Here is an 18,368-nt window from a genome sequence, read left to right as displayed (position 1 = left end):
CATGGGTTAGGATTATCTAAAAAGATAGAATTATTTTGGTAAACAGAAGGAACATTATTTTTGTGTTGCGCATTAGGAGTTACAATTGACATCGATCATTGCATTTGAAAATAGTTAAAGAGAATGGGGAAATTAAAAAAAAAAGTTGACAAGAAAATAGAAAAAGTGACTCCCTGGACATTAAGATCATTATCTGGCAGGCAATTAATTTAAAATGAATATTAAATGATGAGAAGACAGAGCTTAAAGGGGCAGTGTGTAAGATTTTGACTGTTTCTCATTAAAAATGAATAAATTAAATGATTGTAAATTTCAAAAACTTGCAAATGAATGTGTTATTAATGACCAACAGTATGTTTTTAAAATAAACATAGGTCTAGTTATTCAATTATATTACATGAGGGGTGGCACTTCTCTGGAGGCGACCGTGTTTGTTTAAAGCTAGAGTGGTAAATGCAGCACCTCCTGCTGTCTGTAATGTAAAACGGTCGAAATCTTACACACTGTCCTTTAAACACCAGAGGAGAAGACGATCTCAATTCACGAAAACATATTTTCCTCCCTTTTACCTCATTTCATGGGTTAAATTCAATGAAACTGTACAAATTTGAACTGAAGATATCTTAAGATATCTCACATGTTATGAATTCGCGAGAACAGTTTAAAGCAGTGTTTCTCAACTATATTTTGCCAGGCCCTCCCTAGAAAAGAGAAAACTTTTTGCCCCTCCAGTCGATGCACTGACTATAAATGAGATTATTATTGATGAAAATTGTTTCATGTATCCTTTATATCATTAACAACAGAAAAACGCAAAATTATTAATTTAATGCAACTACATTCCATATGACAAAAACAAAGTCTTTTTCCTGTCATCCCCCTGCCCCCAGGGGGGCCCGCCCCACTATTTGAGAAGCACTGGTTTAAAGTAACCATACCTTAAATGGGCCACTCACAGGGATAATTTTGTTGAGGCACTGGATGACTGTTGACTTCATTGGCATGTGTTCCCTGGACAGGTTCTGTGAATACAATTTGGAAATATTAAGTTACTTTCATAGCCTACATTTTGAACAAAATATAGCCACACATTTTACCTGTGAGCTTAATAAAAGCTAACTTTTATGTGGCTATTTATTGTACTTTTTAAGGCCAGTGTGAAAACCTATCAAATAAGTACTGGTGTAAACTTAAAAGGACTGAAAGGGAGAGTGGTGTTGTTCAAACAGGACTGCTACCACTTTGTCGGAGCAGATAAGACTTTCGCATGAATTCACATCTTTAACTATTAAATATTTTACTGAGTAATTATAGACAGTTAAGAATGTGATATGGGTAATAACGTACGCTCAAATTGGTGAACCCACTGCAACCTGTTTTGATTGTCCTGGTCTTCATTCCAATTACTATTGAAAGATGGTTGGCAAATGTTCTCTTGTCTAGTTTCTCTTTGCATTTGGCTGGCAGAGTTTGGATGAGAAGAGTTGGGCGGATGGAGTGTTTTATATACTGGTGGATGAACTGGTGGAGCACTGGGTAAACCACTGTCACGCTGCTGAAGTCTTCAGATTCAACAGAATCTGTTCACAAAACTTTACATACATTTTACGCCTTGCTTTGCTTGTTCTGCAGCCTTCCGCATCTGACTGAAGGTCTGATCTCTGCTCTGTATCTCGCAGCTTTTGTCTCCCTTCCTGATAATTATCTGTTAATATTTTTATAAAGCCACTTCAATTAATTATATAATGACATCTAAAAAACAACAAAAAATAAACATATATGTATACATACCAGTTGTAAACATCACTCGAATATTCCATGCCATCCATTCTGGGTCAGGATTGGTGTTTTGCTTGAGGGCTGTCTCAAGAGCCTTCCCTCTGAGAGGTGGCCACAGGCATTCATTATTCTTGACCCAAGCACCTGGGACTAGCTCAACCTCATGGGTCTCCAAGAACTCAACTACTTTGAACATGTCTAAAAAAAAAAAAATCCAATTATGCAGTATTTCAATCAATGTAAACTTCATTGAAACAATACTTAAGTTTCTTAGAAGATAATGGACTGGACTCTTCCTTCATTTACAAGTCCAATAAAACGTGCTAAAAAGATTCCAAAATAGCAGTTAAACAAATTGCACATTAGAACACTGTTACTGCAGCAAACTAACTATTTACACCCCTGAGATGTCCCCTCACATCATCCAGTCCACTCTTTTTAGTTACTTGTGTGTAACAAAGGCATGGCTACACATCTATCTTTATATGGTAATTTGACACACTTTACTATTCCCACATCAATTTTGTTGGCTTTAAAATGTTTTGAGAGACCACTCACGACATATTTTCCTAGCTCAGTAGAGTTGATTGGGTATTCAAAGAATGGTTCTTTCTGCTCATATTCCCTGTACACTATATAGGTTGCATCATCTGACGTAAGAATATTTACCACAACAGCTATGCTGTTGCCTATTTTAACACAACTATCTTTCTCACAGCAGATGTTTATTGTCGCTAGCCCTATGACTACTTTTTGAAACTGCACTACATTTTTCAAACTGCCTGGTACAGGACCAGCTTTGTGCTCTCTTTGTAAGGTCCCTCTTCCCTGTATTATTTCATCGTTAATGAAACTATTCCTTTCTGAGAGTCTACGGATAATTTGTGGTAAAGGATGGTGTGAAGTTCTTATCATTTTCTTAATCCTTCCCAAGAAGTTTTCAAATGGAAAGCCAGATATTAAGTCCAGATTTCCATGCAGCTTTACATCTTCACAAAGATGTATAAGTCCATGAATATTATAAACAATGTTCTCTGGACCATACAATTGACCAAAATGTTCAACAAAGGACACAAGTAGATGGTGAGCAAAATCATTTAGGATCAGACATAATGCTGGATTTGACAAGATATAAATGGATACAGAGAGCAGCATGAAGTTTTTATATAGTGGAACAGCAAGCGCATCACAGAGGACCACTGGACCAGTATATAACAAAAACTGCCTTAACTCAGTTGCTTTCCATCTTTGCCTGTCTAATAATGTTCTAGGCTTTCGTGCAAAGTCAGTTGGAATGGCACATTTTAAGGCCAATAGTGCATTTGAAATCAGCTGACTTTGATGGGCAGAGATTCGACAACGCAGTGGTCCTGAACTATGCCACAGATCTAACAGCTTTCTCATGACACCAAGACAAACTAGGTGCATATAATCATGCGGAAAACAAGTCACCATTCCAATAATTGCATATTTTAAAGGGGAAACATCAGTGTGGTGTTCTTCGTCAGCCATACTGATAAAAGAGGCATCAGTTCTGCAAGTACTGTCGACCTCTGGAAACGTCATCCTGTGGTTGATCCAAACACCTCTCTGAATGCATTTATCACATCCGAAATATCCAGTGTGGGATTTTATCCCCTTTATAAATGCTCGAGCTGGAGCATCACAAATGACAGAGGTCACCCTAAGAAGAAAATTCTTGCCTTTTACGACAAAGCCATTGCCCAATTTTTGCACCTCACTCACGAGATCTGCCAAATATTCATTTAGCGAGGATGGCTTTGAGTTGCCACAAAAGAGTGCAAGCATGACTGGTTTCTTTGAGTAATCCTGAAGTACCCCTAAAATAGGCCAAAACTGAATGTTAGAACTTTTAAAAAGTGGCAAACCATCTATATTCAGTTGCAGTCTAAACACATGTCCATCAGGGACTTTCGACCAGATTCTCTCAAAGGTTTTTGCAAGTGACTGTAGTATGCCACAATAAAAGTATTTACCGCCAGACAGATTTGGTACATTATATACAGTTTTCGTTCTGAGGAGAGTTCTACCATCCCTGGGTAACATGGGATGGTACGTTGTCAAAAGGGTCAAGAGTGCAGTCAAAGCTACCAGAGTAATATTGAAGTTTAAAGCCCAGTCACACAAAGCTGTATGTAAGGAATAACTACAAACACTTTCATCAACATCATCTCCATGGCCATCCATGCATGCTGACTCAGATGAGGTTGACTTTGCTTCACACGATTCTGCCTCATCAGCCTGATAATCCTGAGACACAAAATTATGTTCCTTATTCACAACCTCTTTTTTTTCGCTCTGAAAAGAAGCTATCAAGGTACTGACTTTTTTTACAGCCCGCTTTCTAACATTCCTTCTATCCATGGTTCAATGTTTTTTCACAAACTAGTATGCAATACCTTTGTTATGATCTAGTGCTGGGTGAAAGAAAAATCAGCCTGAGGAGGAAAAAGAAAACACACATATCATTAAATGTATATTAAACATTTTTAGACACAAGCTATTGAAAAGTCATCTGCTAACGCAAAGCCAAATTTAGTACATGGAAAATTGCCTTTGAAATATTTTGTTATCATGCTAGTTTAACATGGGCCACCTAACAATCGCTTAAAATTTAGCCATATATCAAACTAACTTGCAAATGGCCTCAATATACATGTGAATTCAGTGTTTTCACAGGAGGCCCACACCTTAGTATGCTCACTATGGGCCACAGTCGATACATCGTCTGTGGGCCATAACGTTACTCGCATGGATGTGAAAATGCGACTACCCGCCAAATTTGATAAACTAGCTAGCACACATTTGGAATACGATTTATCATAGTTTACTATATAGATACTTATGTCAAAATGAATCAAGGCAGTTTGGCCCGTTAGAGTTGGTGTACCTCGATAGTTTTGATGTGCTTCATTTATTCGCGCTCTCGAGTTGAAAACCTCATTACGCAGAGGAGTCTGGAACTAAACTAGCGAGACTAAACACACAGGAATAGACGTTTATATTTTAACTCAGGAAGAATTGTTTACCATATAACTAAACTGTATTTTGAACAAAAGTAAGCACAGATTAAATAAAAGACACATAAGACAAAAACAGACTCACCTGCGGCACGACATACGGTCAAGTGAATCGATTACTTCCATTTTTTTTTTCAACACTCGGGTTGATAGGAGCGCTTGGTGTAATGACGTGTGCGTCCCGCACGGGCGTTCATTTCTTACGACGTGATGGAGTAATTCGATTTAGAACTATTGTTTTTTTAAATGCAGAGATTTTAAAACTATAGCAATGAAACAATAGCAAATCAATTTCATGCACTTAGCACCTGCCTCCAAAATGAGCAAGCGGAAAAAAAACAATATAGAACTATGTTCTCGTCACTCACCTTAAAATAAACAGTGATTTTCCTCCGGTCTCCAAGCCAACAGAATGGTTCCGTACGTGGGCTTCACTCCACGGCTGGTTATTGCAGATGTTTATGTAAATTCGGGATACTGAATGTCCAGGATTTATGCACTCATAGACGTGCGTCATTACATGCTAAGACATTTTCACTGAAGTGATATAAATCAATGTCACCTCATGCCGCCTTTGGATTTTTTTTTAAATTGTGGTTGCAAGTATGGTTCATCTGTTGTGGCCCGACAATTGCATCGTACTTGTGCATTGTCTTACTGAAAAAAATCTTGTGGGCCAAAAGTAACATTGCGGTCACGGGCCATGAACTGTGTAAAAATCCATGGCCCAGTACTAGCTTCACTGAAAGACGAATAACATTGGGGATCCTTAAGGATCTGGCACGAGTCTGGCCCATACACTGTTAAACTGTCCGGAGGTCAGCCGACACTCGCGGAAGACAGCCGGAATCGGCCCAGAACTCACTGCTATGTGGGATGCAGGGACCCGGAGCGCTGCGTTCGGTCAAGTTAAATAAGGTTTTACAGAAAAAGGCGCCATGAGGTCAAAAAGACAAGACGAAAAAAAAAACACAGAGAAAACTTGACGTTAATGGACGCGGTGATAAAACAGTGAGAACCCCATGCCAGTTAATTAACCCTTTTTGGCGGTTCTCAAGACATGAGACTACATACTGTCAAGCGTTAGCCAAGTTGAAATTCAATACTTACCGAGCTGATGTCATGGCGTTATGGCGTAGCCTTGACCTTGACTGTCCTCATCTCCATAAATGCATTGCGCGAATCCCTCCAAATGTGCATTTGCGCAGAATATCGCGAGAGTTAATATTGCTGTATGATTGACTCACTTTATCCCAACATGACCTGAACGTGTCCAAGTACTTTGTCTGCATATCATGTAGTTTCTACACGATGTTACATTTTGTGTTAAAACATGAAAAAATTGCGTTAAACACATCAAAGATGTTTATATAAATCCAACAGACGGACATCTCATTTTTTTCAGTGAACTACACCCGACGGCCAAAGTATAAAACATTTGCAGGTCAAATGACAACATACACAGAATGACACTTACCTTTCTTTTAGCGCTTACTGAGAAAAAAAGTCTCTGGCCGGCCGGTGCATCGTATCTTCTATCTGCAAAAAGTCGTGTGTTCCTTGCGCGTTTTCTCTTAACACTACCGTGCAAGCACAAATTCAAACACATGACACTGAGTAACATTTACTTAATCTTTACAGGTTATTGTCATATGTTTCGGTGTACAAATGCAAATCACCTGGAAATGCTGTACATATCCAGACGTCTGGTGAAATTTCCAGTCACATTCTTTAATTATAGTCTGTGTTAAGTGTAGCTCCATATAGATGTCACTGTGGACTGAATTACTTTCAGAACATTTTTGTTTAGACAATGTGTCATGTTCCCTGAGATAATTTATGCATGTGGATTTTATTTTTTTATTTAAGGAGGAGTGTCATAAATGTTGCTCATACCTTTATGAAGAGCAACGGCAATCTTGCCCCTTCTGGGTTTTTTTTTTTAGCTGGCAGGAATTTTTTTTCCCCCAGTTTTGTGTTTTATTTTGCCTTGTTTAACATATTTCAGCCCCGTTTTCTCCCACAGGAGCCTTGTTCATTTTCACAGCTGTTTCTTGTTTTTACATGTTGAATTTTAAAGGAAAGGACACAACGTGGATCTTTTTTTTTTTTTTTTCAAAAAAATTGTTGTTTAGTTGTTTTGTCCATCGTTGCCTCAATTTTGTTGAGCCAGTCTTGGTGGCAATCCTTTTCCATTTTTTTGGAATCAACTGTGATCACCAACTTCGACATAACTGGCATCTTTTCGTGTTTCTTTCATTGTGTCTTCTTAATCTTGCTCCAGATAACCATGTTTCACATCATTGACATAATCTTTTTATATTTCTTCATCTGTTTTGTCATTTTCTTTCAGCTCACAATTTTTTATCCAACCATGATGTACTTTTTGCATTACTTCCTGTCTCTTGTCCTTTTTCCTCCAGATCAGTCAGATGCACATCTTCTTGTTGTTCCTTCTGGAGGCCTTTGGTTGTGTCTGATTTATTTTGCTTTTCAATTATACTGTTCAACCTTTTTCTATTTTTGGTCCATGTGATACACAAGCAAAGTTGTTTTTTCCCATTATTTTCTCCAAATATTTTTTGAGAAACTTTCAGTAATCACACTCCTCAGTGTGTTCACCAAACCTTGCACTCCTCCTGCAGTTTCCTATATCATACAGTCAATTGTGTTGATGCCAACCTGAACCCCTTCACTCATTTCTTCCAACACATCACCACTTATGTCACCGATGCCATGTGCACCCTTTTCAACATATCCACAATCATATGCCAACTATCCAATGCATATGTTTGAAAATCCAGTGTACACAGTCATGATCTTACACTGTAAGTTCTGGGTGTTTAACCAGTTATTGAAAAAAAAATGGGTTCGTCTAACTGTACTTGAATGTATTTTGTTGTGATTAAGTGTCAGGAGCCACTTTTGTTGTTGGGGAGAGCGTGACACCCTGGGGTTAGTGTTGTCACATATATACTGTATTTGTAAAGTCTAATTTTGGAATAGTTATACATGTCATAGTTGTTATTCGAACTGCTTCTATATTTAAGTTGTTGTGATTTACATTGTATTATTTTGGAGTAAAGAGAATACCGGAAGTAGTGCTGAATGGTTCCGGGTCGGGGGGACGGAAAAGAGCGCGACTTTGCTGCCGCCTCTCAGACGGAATCTGGGAAGGAAGCAGCTAACGTTGTCGTCCTTTGTCCGTTACTCCTGCCTTAACAGGTAAAAAATTTAATTGTTGCCGTGGCCCACCCCGCTGGACCGGTAACACAGTCAAAGTGGTTTTGGTGATGAATTAGCCTTTAAACCTGGTGAAAAGCTAAAAAATGCAGTGGGCCCCCGTGTTACATTAATTCGTTCCGCGGTTGGGGTCAAAAGGCGAATTCGATGACGGGCATTCCAAACCCATGTTAAATGGCTAATGCGTTTAGAACCCCAGGTAAAAACATGAAAATTGTACATACATATTGAAAATTGGTACCAACATAGTATAGTAAGTGCTACATATTTATAATATACAATTGTACAATCAGAAAACATCATTAACAAATATAGAGATGACTTATTTACCATTGAGTGCCACTTGTTACGCCCATATTCCTTGTAAGGGTTATCTCCGGCATTGTTTCCATATAAATCAACCTAATACTTCTCTCTATAACATCACTAGCAATCTTGGGACCCATGGCTAACCCTTTCAACTTTGAATTAAACAATATAATACACTATAAATACAGTTTTGTAACCACTCACAATCAAAACAGAGCTTTACTGCTTATCTTGAAACAAGTGAGGCCGACCAATAGCAGACCAGAATTGTAGTGACGCGTTGCAGGGACGGCTACTGAAAATAAGTGTAATTACCTGAAAATGCCTGCAGATGGAGACGAAACAACACAAATACAGCGAAGCCTCTAGGGTCATGAGTTGTTTTAGGCACAAATCTGGGAAAATGTCATCAAGAGGGGATGAAAAAACTCAGTTTTCCACGTCGCAACATGAAAATAATGTAACTCAGGGACACTGTAATATGGGATTCCAATGTCTGTATGCATCCAGTCTTTCTTAAACACCCAGCACTCACTGTCAACTTTTTTTTTCTTTAACAAAACTGCAGATGTGTTCTGATATGACCAGTAGAAGAGAGATCATTGAAAATGGCTCAGTCGAGCTCTCTCTCCCGCTGCCTCTCATTCTTCCTCTAGGTTCTGTAAAGTCATGTCATTGCCCCTACAGTGACACCTGGTGTTTGAATTTCTGTCATAAATCAAAATAAAATGAATAGAATCATTCATACCAAACCTTAATTCTGTGCCATCATAAGCGGGCCAGATTAAAAAAGCTGCAGTTTGCCCATCCCTGGGTTAGAATGTATTTTGAAGGAGCCTTAATGTGAAAAGTCAACTATTTGGAACATGGTCAAAAGTGCCAATGTTGTTGTCTCACCTTAAAAACCCCCAAAGTATTGTTTTCCCTTATTGGTGCATTTCTAAGTATTCCTTGCCTACTCTGCGCTCTCACACCAGCCCCGCCCAAGCAGATGAAATCGGCTTTGAGGCGCATTTGTGACAACAGGAGCAATTTGTATTTCCCCAACAGCTCCCCCCACTGCCTGTGCAAGAGAAAATACATGTCAACCTTTTCAACATCTTTTAGTTCTATTTTGGTTTCGGGGCTAGAAGGAAAGATTTCGCACCGAGCTGGTCAAGTAAAATGCAACGTTTCATTTATTCACTAAATTTTATCGTGGAAAATGCTGAAGTGGTCAAAATGTGTGTTTGGCAACACACAATGGGACAATAAACGCCAGTAGTAAATAATCCACTCGTATTGTTATGAGGACTGACTGATTTGATAGAATGTATGCGAGAGCGGTGCATTTTAACGTCAGTAAAATGCCTGTCTTTGGCCCACATTTTTCACACTGCTGGAATAGTTTCCATTATCCACGAGCCTTGTGATGATGAGCAGTTAGAATGTTGGATGGATGCTTGTTTTGGCCGGCCAGCATTGAAGGTAAGGTAAGGTGCGCTCTCTGGAAACAAGCCGTTTTACTTCCTGGTTAGAAATCTCAGTACCCTAAAACACATATTTCATAGAAAATTTAATCACCAATGTGCCAAATGTAATTTGTATGCACATATTAAAGAGTAGAGTCTTTAACTATCACGTTATGGCCCCTTAATATAAAATTGAGCAAATGGAAATTTTGCAATTCGAAGGACTTTTTAGAAAAATGGTTGTTAATTTACCCATGCTGTCATAGGTGTGGTGTTCGACACTGTAAAATAAGTGTGGTCGGACCCATACAGATACAGGAATTAAAGTAACAAAGGAATATACAATTATTAACAAAAGAAGCACCTAACATGTGAGTGGAACAGAGATTCAGAGAAACAAATAACAAGAACACTAAGGTCTGAACAGAAAACTAAAAGCGACATTGACAAAAAATGTACAATGTGTAATAACTAATAAGCCACAAAGGATAGGAGGGGTGGAACCAACAAAGCGACAATGTCTAACAATAATTACTAAAAGTAGTAAAGGAAGGTACCTGGAACAAACTCGAAAGTATACCCAAATAACAAAACTGATCTAGGTAAATACAAAAGTAGCAACAAATGAATCTAGAAGGTAACTCGTAAGAAGCTCCTAATAAAAGGATTACTAGGAAGTACTGGATGAGGTTTATTAGTTTGAGGAAATATGTGTACTTCACTCATCTTTGTCTCAAATATGTAACATGTAGGTACCATGCAAGCATTCCGACTAGGTACTATGTCACTAATCCGACTGTTTGAGGAAACATGACTACATTCCTCATTTAGCACGACCTCAGCAGAAATCTTGTTGCTAGTGGACTCAGCATTAAGTAAACAATGTGTGGATTGCAGTGAGCTAGACTAAGTATGCTACGTGTGTTGTAAGTCCAGCCTAGAGTCAAAGTGCCTTGTGCCACTTCAAGCAATTACAACTACACACCCGTTCTAGCAGTCTCGCTACTCACCTGCGACCCAACATGCTCTAACGTGAAATGTCATGCAAGGCTCAAACAGTATATGTTTCCAGAAAGAGTGATGGCGCCTTCCCAGTTAGGGTGAAGGCTGTCTTTCTTCAGCAGGTAGGGCCGGTCCCAGAAAAAGGGCCAATTATCTACAGACTGGAAACCTTGCTCTCTACAGAAACCAGCCATCCACTGATTAAGCGAGAATAATTTGCAAATCTCTCATGATTGCCTCTCGTGGGCAGAGAGCCAGAGACAAGTACTCGATGCAGACTCATCTTTCTAGCGAGATTACAAGTCCTAGCCATGTTCTTCTTTTTAATCTCAGACTGCCTCAACCTTGTATTGTTCGAGCTGACGTGTATCACTATATCTGTGTAACTATAGTGTTGTTAGCACTACGCTGGCGTCTAGGCCTATTGCGTTTCAGCTCCTTAAGACTAAGACCTGGTTGTCGTTATAAGTTCAATGTTACCGGTGATGGAGTCCCTTATAACTAATGTGCGGGAGCCAGTAGACGGACATGGAGTGTGCCTAACAAAGGAGCTTAAAAATCACTTAAAAATAAAAAAAAGGAGCTTTTTATTAGTTCAGCAAAGGAATGTACAATACAAGACATTACAATGGCCCAATCGCAGGTAGGCAGATTCAGTTGCTCTAAACCAGGGGTGTCCAAAGTCGGTCCTCGAGGGCCTCTGTTCTGCATGTTTTCCAGGTTTCTTTTACTGACACACCTGATTATTTATATATTTTCTTTCTCTTTCTTTTATTTTATTTGAAGGTGTATGTATAAGTGTCCATGCCAGTGTTATTGTTTAGGTTAGTTTTTAATTCAACTTTATTTCAGAAGCCTCGTAGAACGCACATATAAGAATGGATACTGCATGTGCTAAGTCTACGCTTAATCATATGTGCTCCTATAGATGCTCTGATGCTATTTTTGTAGTAGTAAGTTGTTGTATATTGCATGTTCTTATCTGAAATGAAGAAAGACACTAGTGCATTGACTTTTGGTGTCTGGTACTTACTATAAAGCACAAGACACGTTTTCATCAACATACAACTTAAGATAAGCAATCCATCCATTGTAGACGCTTGTCGGACAGTCGGCAGGAGACACCCAGGACTGGTGCCAACCAATTGCACACTAAATATTTTGGGAGTATAGATTGTACATGCTCACAGAGAGACAGACACACACAAGACGCACACAAGAGTGTGCATGTGTGTGTTTGATTCAAACTAATCTTCCTTCAAACTATTATTCTGACAGAAATGCGTGGAGTAAACTATTGGGTTTTAGTGTGATTAATGATGTTGGTTTACCGAATTCTCTTAAATGTATTACCACCCAGTATGACATCGTGAAGCCATGGAATACACACCTGCTAACATCAAGACCCATGCAAAGCTTGCATAGAGGACGCACTATTTTCTTGTCGTTCATGTTTACAACTACGAGGAGCAGAGAACAATTTTCAAACAATTCTTTATTTTTATTTAATGTTTTTGTGTAATGTAATGCATGTTACATTATGAGCCCACTGTGCGTTCACAATATGTTCAGCAAATTTAAGATACTGTATAGGGGAATGTTTTGTCATGTGTGGTTGGGGTTTGTGGTCTTTTTTGGGTTTTGTTTATGTTGCTAGTTCTAGCGTCAAGCTTTGTTTCCCTTTGCATCTGCTGGAACGAAATGATTTCAGCTGCATCACTGAGGACACTGCAGAAATCCAGGTGGAACAAGCCTCTTCTGCTTCCTTTCACAAAAGATGTTCAAACTCTGCACTGCTATTTGGATGATAAAAATCATCATTTCAGCTCAGAACTATCCACAAAGGCATCCCCTCAGTCATGGTCAGAGCTGGCCAAAATAACACTGACTCAAGTCATTCTTTTTAACCGACGAAGAGCGGGGGAAGTCTCTAAGATGTCAGTAAGTGGATATTTGTCCAACACTGTAGCAGACCCTCAGGTTGATGTGTTTGAAGCCCTGTCACCACTTGAGAAGAAACTGCCAACACTTCAGACGGATTGAGATCAGGGGAAAAAGGGGAAGAAAAGTTCCTGTGCCTCTTACTCCAACAATGCAGAAGGCATTGGATCAACAAACGGCAAGAATGTGGAGTTCCTCAGGAGAATGAGTACCTGTTTGCGAGACCATTTGCTTTGACATTTTACCGAGGTTCTGACTTGCCTTCGAAAATTTGCCCAGACAAGTGGCGCGAAGAGTCCTGAAAGTCTCACTTCCACAAAGCTTCGCAAACAAACTGGAACACTTTCACAAGTTCTAAATCTCACCAACACGGAGTTGGACCAGCTAGCAGATTTTCTTGGCCATGACATAAGGGTACATAGGCAGTTTTACAGACTTCCTGAGGGTACCCTCCAACTTGCTAAAATTAGCAAAGTTCTTATGGCTCTGGAGAAAGGATGTCTGACACAATTCAAAGGAAAGAACCTAGATGACATCAACATTGACCCTGAGGGTACTTTTTATCTTTCCTATTATGAATACATAAAACAAAATGTTCTTATCAACAATCATAAATATAATTGTTAACAACTTTGATTCAATTACAAAATCAGATGGTTAAGTAATAGACACTGTCAATCTTCCCCTACAGATAATGTGGACCCCGACAGTGACCCTGAAGAAATGTGCGCGTCTGAAGGTAAGATATACGTAACTGTTTTTACGTGATCACAATGTTTGGGCTGATTGTGAGTTTGACATGATTATAAAACTTTTTTTAAACCTGCCCAATTCTGCCCTAACTAGTAAGTATCTCCCAAATTGTCAACCTTAAATGGGCAACAGCAGTGTGCAACTGCCGCCCCTTCTAGCTTTGTGAGACGATCTCCGCTGCTGCTTATGCACCTTAAAACTTCTGTTGCCTACATCCTGGTTTGTGGGATTTAGTATCAATAGGTTTGCTACTGTGGCTAACTACAGCAGATAACATGCCAAGCACGTTAGCATATGGAACTTTCATGGAGCTACCACTTAGCGAGCAAAAGATAGAGTATGACAATGCAGAAAATAATTGTTAAATAGTCAACATCATTTGACAGAATCCAAATCCGTACTGTTACCATTATTCCCTAACTCGAAGACACACTTTTTTTTCCCCCCCACACGTACAGGCCAAAATTGTTGTTGTTTTTGTTTTTTTTCACCGATAAGTTGACCGACAGTGAGAGAAGGCTGAATAGGTTTGTTGAAATGTGTTAACAACGCAGTGGCAGCTAGCTAACTTGGTAGAATTTAGACCGAGAGTAACGTGTGTTACTTATATCGAGCAAAAGCCGAACGTTTGTATGAAATCATGTGTTAACAGCACCGAGCCTGTCAGTGAACGGTCGGATTTAGCCCGTGGACAATGTATTAATTTGTTCTAATGGCATCTGCCTTTAGCCCGTTTTAGCTTTAATAACATTAATTGGCATTATTTATACAGACTGTGCAGTTAACATAACATTGGTTTTAGGCAAGGAGAAGTACAACGCTTTGCTGCGGTTGAGAACGAAGGCCAATTCATACATTCCCGGGGTCCGCGTTCGTCCGTGTGACCTAAAAATCGTCATACATTCCCGTAAACGGGGCCGACAAAGACCCCCCTGCGGACGTCCACGCGCAGCTTGATTTTTGAGACCGCTAAATATCGACTGACCCGCTAAATTTGTATTTACATCCATTGTTGCTCTTGTTGCTTCTGCAGATTGCCTTTTGAAGTTTTTTACAATAACCCCTCCTCTGTGGCTCAAGCTTTGTGGTGAGAATCTTTCCTCTAAATATCAGAATCAAGTGTCTTAATGCAGTTACATTCAGAACCAAATAAATCATATACAAACGCAGTAGTTTGTGTTTTGTGCAGCTCACAATCAGCTACCTTACATTTCTGTGGTGAGTATCAAGATGAAATAATGTATAATGAAGACATAATTGGTGCATTTGCATTTTCAGATGCAGAAATGTATTTTTGCTGCTTTTCTACGAAAAAGATTGGTATCAGCCATCAAAAACATAACTTCCTCACACTGTAAACATCTAGTATAGATTATTTGCATTTAGTGAAATAATTTTGCTCTGTAAAACAATGTTTTTTTTTTTTTTGTTTTTTATTTTGCAAATCTCTGTGCAAATCATATGGAGTCAGCTCTTTCACTGTAGAGTAACGCCTTTGTGGTGAGTATGCCTTTTACCTGCTCTTTTAGTAGCCAAATTTGTAATGGAAAACAGATTTCAATTAATCATCCAGCACATTCACATGTCACTAACCCTAAAATGCAAAAAAACCTTTGCATTAGGAAGACAAGAAATCATATCTGATGCCCCCATGATCAGTGATATCAAACGACGATGGCCAGCTCTCTTTGATGTAGTGGAGGCATGTTTAAAAAAAAAAAAAAAAAAACTTAATAATGGTGTAACTTCTTGTTCTTGTACTGTAGATTGTATGTGCAACAGCTAGACTAATGCTTGACACTATTAGGATGTGGTTCAGAGTATTCCATAAACATGCACAGTGAATCCGGTGATATGATTGGCAGTTGTGGTTTTGGTGTTAAAAATATCAATAGGATGTGATGTTAAAAGTTTCTTGTCGTTTTCAGATAAATGCAGAGTTCAAACGCATCACTACTATCCCTCTACATTCAAGGTTTATGTCACAGCTTGATCTACACTCTGCGAGTCTGCTGAGGGTATTTGGGACGCAATCCGGGCAGTAGGGCAAAAAAAACTTAAAGACATGGCTGCCATGATGACAGTAAGAACTTTAGAATTAAATTTAAATTGCTTATGCGTTGCATAAAGTTGGCAAAAGATTTATAAGTATCCCTTACACTAGTCATTTTTGTAATAATTGACTACTCAATGCCACTGAAGGGATCCATGTTTAAGACAACAGGTTGAACAGGAAATAGGGCTGGACAATCAATTGAAAATACATCAAAACCAACATTTAGAACCTGTCACTGACTTAATATTGGTTTTGTCGAATAATCAAGGGAGCACGTCCAACACATCCATATAACACATTTATACATAAACAGTCTCCCCCAAAATAAAAATTCCGTCATCTTTTTATTTTGTAGTCAAAAGGGCATTTGAAATTTTTCAATCCACAAAAAGGTGGAAGCTCCAACTCGAAGTGTTTTATGGACAAAAAAATAAATACACCGGACCTTTCATTACTATGGGAGCGACAAGATAATTTTTGACTTTTCTGATAGGGTTAACTGTTCCTTTAAAGAATACTGTGTCCGATGTTGGGACACATTTCAGCTTCAGTGAATACTACAAATAATGAAAATAAGTCAAATGTAAAAAATGCTTAACGAATTTGGAGGGTGACACTAACACCACCAATGTGTTTAATCACAAGGGCAGTGGGAAAAAAAAAAAGGCGTACAACATAATTTTTGTCTTTGCCCAATTTGACCCGTGCTATTGACAGTTTCAGTTTAAATGCCACTCTGTTGTCTGTTCTAAATCTTGAGGATGACATTGATGCTGGCAGGGAGGCCATCATCAAAGGACTCTGCATCTACCTCAATGAGGATCCTGATGATCTGGTGCAGCAATACATGGTGAGTGTGTGCAAAATTAGAAGCCTTTGTCACAGTAAAAAATAAAACATTTGAAACAAAGTAGCCTAAATCACAAGAGCTTGATTTATTCAGTTTATATAATGTAATGGTTGAAATAATCTTAATGTGAGTGTGAAGAAATTGTGTTTTAATTCGATTTTGTTGTTTTGTTTTCCAAAAAGTCTTAGAAATGCTTTATCTTTCACCAGGACATGACTGAGGCAAACGCCCAAGTGCCATAGAGGGGAACAACAGTGGGGATCTATGTTGTCAGAAACACTCCCAGCAGTGACTATTTTGATGTAGGAGTCATCATTGAGGGTGAAGTGATTCTTCATGACCTTGACAATGTGGCCCTTGCAACTGCCATGCTGTTTGGGCTTTTTTATACCCTAAATATCAGTTATCCATCAAAGCTCCGCTACACTTTTGAAGTCATCCAAAAGATAATAATGGAGGTAAATGCAGCTGAACTGTCAAAAAAGACCCACATTTTGAAAACTAAAATGCTCCAGTAAAAAAGGTGCAAAGCTTGAACACTAACCTACAGCAGTAATGTAAGGACTGCTCACTGTTCATTCATTCAACCAACATTCTTGGACTGAGTGGTGTGGCTCTTGCCACCAGAACTGAAGTTTTAGAGGTACTTTCAACCTCGTGGCATGTTGAATTGTAAATGCCATCTGTTGTTTTTGCTAGGGATCAACCAATTAGCCTTTGTCATGGCCATTAACGATTATTAATAATGAAGGAGTCCGATAGCCAAGATTTAGAACTGAGAATATATGATGGGCGTACAAAAAGAAGTATTGGTGCCAAAATTTCGAAGAAAACAAGCTCCAAAATGAAACAAAGATTCAAGAAACACACAGAAAAATATATCGTCAATTTTGACAACTACGGTGCTATTTAGTGCCATTTTAAATTAATTAATTTAATCAACAATCAGATAACTACTGATAATTATCGCAAAAATATTAAATAGGATATTATTGGCCAGGCTGATAATTGGTCTATCCCTATAGTTCTGCAGTTCCAGTTGCTATGCAGATCTTTGCGTGTTTGGATATGTTATATTTATTGTTGACTAATCTTAACAATGTTGCATTGTAAAAGGTACATTTGTTCTGTGTTTTTCTTGTTTTGAAATATGTGTCATTGAAATATAAACCTGTAACTCAGGGAGAGTAAAGGAAATAATTATTTTGTGTCGAGCCAAGATGGTTGCAGCAATAAAGTCAGTGTTCATTAAAGTTTTTGATAGCTGCTGAAGCTTACAATTGTCTGTGTTCATCCTCTGTTGTACAAAATCTCCTATATATTTTCATATTCAGCGTATATTTTTACCACTGTGCCTTTGTGAGGCAGGCAAACCTGATGTTTATTAGGAACGAACAATATTGGATTTTTTGCTGCTATTTTCCAACACCTTCGGCCAATGACAATACTTATATGCATATATTCTCTCCTGTTGTAAAGCAAGCATATGCCTACTCTCATCAGACTAGATGCCAACATACAATGCAATGCTTTTCAAAATGTACACATCTCCTGGGCAAAATAAGAAAAATACTTCCAACTTTACAAATACACTATATTGAAATTCCTGTTCATTTATGGCCAATGCTAATATTTTGTTTCAAAGTCAGATAGCATCCCTATTGTCTGTAATTCTGGCTCACATATGGGCACATGCTATTCATGCAGCTCCTCAAAGGTTTTGAAACAAAACTGTCACTTTCAATTGGGGGAAACACTTAAATGTTTATTTAATACATTACTTTTAAATTTTGTTGTATATTTACATTAGATTATTTCAAAGTACAATTGTATACATTTATTAAATTTGATGTACAATCATGAAAATATGTAATTTGCATTGGAATAACAAAAACACATTTTTAGTTTAGGATCAAATTGGGTTGCAGTAAAGGGATTGAAAA

The sequence above is a fragment of the Hippichthys cyanospilos genome, chromosome 8 (assembly GCF_059441005.1).
Source record: "Hippichthys cyanospilos isolate Australia breed blue-spotted pipefish chromosome 8, RoL_Hcya_1.0, whole genome shotgun sequence".
NCBI lineage: Eukaryota > Metazoa > Chordata > Actinopteri > Syngnathiformes > Syngnathidae > Hippichthys > Hippichthys cyanospilos.
This window is presented reverse-complemented; position numbering follows the sequence as displayed.